This window comes from Bidens hawaiensis, unplaced genomic scaffold, assembly GCF_021521415.1.
Source record: "Bidens hawaiensis isolate Kalapana, Puna unplaced genomic scaffold, B.hawaiensis_p1.1 tig00008819_1, whole genome shotgun sequence".
NCBI lineage: Eukaryota > Viridiplantae > Streptophyta > Magnoliopsida > Asterales > Asteraceae > Bidens > Bidens hawaiensis.
The window spans coordinates 351,660-356,618 of NW_027491636.1; positions in this window are offsets into that span (position 1 = coordinate 351,660).

Sequence of the window (4,959 nt, forward strand, 5' to 3'; positions counted from 1 at the left end):
TGCGTGTTGATGCAACGAGGAAAGGTGATAGCTTACGCGTCTAGACAGTTGAAAGTCCACGAGAGTACTTATCCAACGCATGATTTAGAGTTAGCAGCTGTAGTGCATGCTCTTAAGATATGGAGGCATTATCTGTACGGTACTAAGTGTACTATCTATACAGATCATAAGAGTTTAAAGTACTTCTTCGAGCAGAAAGAATTGAACATGAGGCAGAGAAGATGGTTGGAGCTGATTAAGGATTATGACTGCGACATTAAGTACTATCCCGGTAAAGCTAATGTAGTCGCTGACGCGTTAAGTCGTAAGAATGAGGAAGTCCTTGCAACAGTAAAGTCATACAAGTTGATCATGAACCCAAGTCTTTTTGAAGAAATCATCAAGGTGCAGTCAGAGGTGTTAGTAGATGAAGGGTTAGTAAAGAAAGAAAGGATTTATGGCCAGCAAGATGAGTTGATGGAAAACACTCATGGGGTTAAGACTAGGTTCGACCGTATGTGGATCCCACGCCATGGTGATCTTAGAATTCGAATCTTAGATGAAGCTCATAAGTCAAGGTACTCAATCCATCCAGGAGCTACAAAGATGTACCAAGACTTGAAAATAGATTACTGGTGGCCTGGAATGAAGAATGATGTAGTAGATTATGTCAGTAAGTGCTTAACTTGCTTACAAGTCAAAGCTGAACATCAGAAGCCTTATGGAAAAATGCAGGCGCTAGAGATACCTGAGTGGAAATGGGAACACATCACCCTGGATTTTATAACTAAGCTACCTCGTACAACTAAGCATCATGATACTATCTGGGTGATTGTGGACCGCTTAACCAAGAGTGCTCACTTTCTGCCCATACGAGAGGCCATCTCGTCAGAAACGTTAGCAAGCTTGTTCATTAGAGAAGTTGTAACCAAGCATGGAGTACCGTTATCGATCGTGTCTGATAGAGATACACGGTTTACTTAGAGGTTCAGGAGGAAATTCCATGAAGCTATGGGGACGAGGTTTAACATCAGTACGACGTATCATCCTCAAACCGATGGACAGTCTGAAAGGACGATCCAAACCCTTGAGGATATGCTGCGTGCTTGTGTTTTAGATTTTGGTGGAAGTTGGGATGACCATCTGCACCTGGCAGAGTTCTCCTATAACAACAGTTACCATTCAAGTATTGGTATGCCACCGTTTGAGATGATTTACGGTGGACGATGTAGAACCCCGGTGTGTTGGGGTGAGATTGGTCAGAAAGAAATGAGGAGCCTAGAAGTGGTTCAAGAAACGTCTTCAAAGTTTGATCAGATCAAAGCAAGAATGAAAGCCGCTCAAGACAGACAGAAGTCGTATGCTGATAAGCGGAGGCGACCGATTGAGTTTAACGTTGGTGACAATGTGATGCTCAAGGTCTCGCCTTGGAAGGGAATTATTCGTTTTAGAAAGAGGAGAAAGTTGAGTCCAAGGTACATTGGACCATTTAAGATCTTAAATCGTGTGGGTGAAGTAGCTTATAAGCTGGATTTACCCGATGAGTTAGAAGGAATTCATTCAACCTTCCATGTTTCTCATCTGAGGAAGTGTCTAGCTGATGACACGTCTCATGTGCCATTAATGGACATTGAGGTTGATGAACAATTGAACTACATCGAGCAACCGATAGAGATCGTTGATCGCAAGGAGAAGCGGCTTCGTCACAAGGTTTTACCTATGGTAAAAGTGATATGGAAACATCGCAAAGGATCAGATGCTACTTGGGAAGCTGAGGATGAGATGCGCAAGTTCTACCCTAGTCTGTTTATGTAATAGTTAGGTTTCGGGGACGAAACCACTTTAAGGAGGGAAGACTTGTAACATCCTAAAATGATTATAGTATTAAATAAAGAAAGTTGCGTATAGTTATCGAGTGTTAATAATTAATTTATGCTAAATAAAGAAAAGATCATGGATTGGGATTAAATAAGATGGATTAAAGGGTAATGGGTTTTAGGTCCATGGGCTTTGGGGAATATAAATATCCTCCTAAACCACCATAAAACCCTAAACCTCATTTCATTCCATCTTAATCTCTACACACTCCAAACACACACACACCATACGCGGCCGAGCGAGAGAGAGGTAAAATCTGAGCAAGAAAACGTGATTCAAGATTTATACAAGATCCAAAGTTCATAAGCTAGCTAACCGAGACCAAAACGAAAACATAAAGGTATGATTTCGATCTTAAAGTTCATATTTTAATAGATGGTTAGCCATGAAACTTGAAACTACAATAGATCGGATCTAAACGAAGCGTAAAGTAGCGAACTTGATGCTAGGACGAACCTAATAAACCCTTAAACATGTACGGTTCGTTTAAGATAAACCGTAGATCTTGTATTGAACGTTTTTGAACTTAAAGGTCCTAACTTTACGTGTTTTCGGGTCAAATCTTAACCAAAAACGACCATAGGAATGATCGCGGGTTAGTCAAATACCATACCCATGGATTTCTCGGTAAAACGATGATGATTTTGGGGATTAAGGATGAACAGCGGCGGCTGATGCACAACTTCGCCTACAAGCGAACTTCACCTGCAAGCAAGTTCTCTTGCAAGCAAGTTCGCCTAACTAATCAACTTCGCCGACTACATAACTTCGCCTGGTGATAAGTTCGCCAAGCCATAACTTCGCCTGGTGATAAGTTCGCCAAGCCATAACTTCGCCTGATGTTAAGTTCGCTGAATGCTTAACTTCGCCTGATGTTAAGTTTGCTGAATGCTTAACTTCGCCTGATGTTAAGTTCGCTGAATGCTTAACTTCGCCTGATGTTAAGTTCGCTGAATGCTTAACTTCGCCTGATGTTAAGTTCGCTTACAGTAAGTTCGCTTAATGTTAAGTTCGCTTAACACTAAGTTCGCTTACAGTAAGTTTGCTTAATGTTAAGTTCGCTTAATGATAAGTTCGCTGGAGTTAGCGAATTAGAAAATAAATTAAAAACCTAATGAAAAATGTGTTAAGATAGTTAATGGAAATAAAATTTTTCCAAGCTGACCTGGCAGCTGGACCCCAGCCAGGGGCTCTGCCCCTTGGACCCTGCTAGGGGCTGCCGCCCCTAGACCCCGCTGCCAGGGGCGCTGCCCCCGGACCCCCGTTCGTTGTGGGTTATATAAAGATAGAAATACAACATGAGTAGTAGTAGTTAATTGATACATGTAAATATTATACAGTTAGCCGTGCACAGCTCAAGAAGGGAATAATGATTAACGGAGAGCGTAACAGGATTCAGGTGAGTTTCTAGCCCCACTTCCTTGTTATGTTTTCGGGGCTGTGTGCATACTCGATGTGATAGTTAATACACTTACCTTAAGTGGTAAGTGTATGCCTTGTATGAATGATGTGAAATGTATGAATGATTGCTTGTTAGTACGTGAACGATCTTCGGATATTGCACGTACTGTCAGGTTGTAGTGTTACGCATAAGGTAAGTATAATGTATTTGCTTATATGTATGAATGCGATAAAGTTAACAAACGAAGGAAAGGCATGGTTGTATGTTAACGAAGAGGGACCAGACCCTAATAATATATGTGATGTTAGGGACCAGACCCTAATAATATCTGTGATGTTAGGGACCAGACCCTTATAATATCTGTGATGTCAGGGACCAGACCCTAATAATATCTGTGATGTTAGGGACCAGACCCTTATAATATCTGTGATGTCATGGACCAGACCCTTATAATATCTGTGAGGTTATAGGGCGAAAGGCTCTTTAAAACGTATGATTATGTATGTAAAGAAAGTATGAAGGTAAGAATGAAAGTGTATGCACTTATGTGTGTATGAAAGAAAGTTAAGAGGTTAAGTATGAAATGTAAGAAGGTATTGTATGAGTATGTGATTAACTAGAACTCACTCAGCGTAGCTGACTTTTAGTATGCACGCAGGTGAGTAGAATGAGGCAGGTAGCTTGAGGAAAACACATGGCAGAGTTGGACGAAGCTGGCATCTGAAGATTTTGCTATGATGTTATATTTTAAAAGACTATGCTTTGTTTTTAAATGACTATGAATGCTCGATAAGACAAGAATTATGGTTATGGAATGTAATGGTTTGAATGTTTTTAATGTTCCGCGAATGTTTTAATTAACTCTGATATTTAGAACTGTGTTTATGAGTAAATCCAACACGAAAGTAGGGCTACCGGTAACGGGGCCTTACAAGCTAGAAGGACCACATTACCTCAAGAACAAACAATAATAATAGAATATTTGTATAATAATAGAATATTTGTATTTAAAATATAATTGATTTTTTTCATAGACTAGTTAGTCAACTCCTATTGTCACGGAGTATTTTCTTGTAATAGTTAGTATATATATTATTCTTAATCCTCAATGAAAGACATTGAGGTTGATTTACCAAATCCTATATGGTATCAGCCAAATCAGTCATTCACTCAAAGAAACCCTAATTCCCCTCCCTCCCTCTTTCTTTATTTCTCGGCTCTCTTCTTCACCATGGCTGACAAATAGTCAAGCTCTATTCTTTACCAAATCACTATTAAATTAACCTCCACAAATTACTTTCTATGGAGTAACCACATGATTCCCATTTCCTCTCTTCAAAAATTGCTTGGCCACATAGATGGCACTTTTCCAACGCCGGCCAAAACTATCACAAAGGGTGATAAACTTGTCCCTAATCCCCTCTGTTCATCGCATGGCAGGAGGATGACCAATGAGAAGTAATTCTTTTTAATTCTTCCCTCATGAAAGAGACTGCTGCTGAGATCCTCGGCATCTCCGGTGCTCGAAACAAATGGCTAGCCCTTGAATCCACTTATAGCAATTCTCAATTCCTTAGTCGAGCGGATGTATTCACTTCGTGACAGTCTACGACAACTCTCCAAAGGTAACTCTAATGTTTAAGACTATAGCCGTAAGTTTAAGGCTATTTGTGACCACTTGGCTGCTATTAGAGGTCATG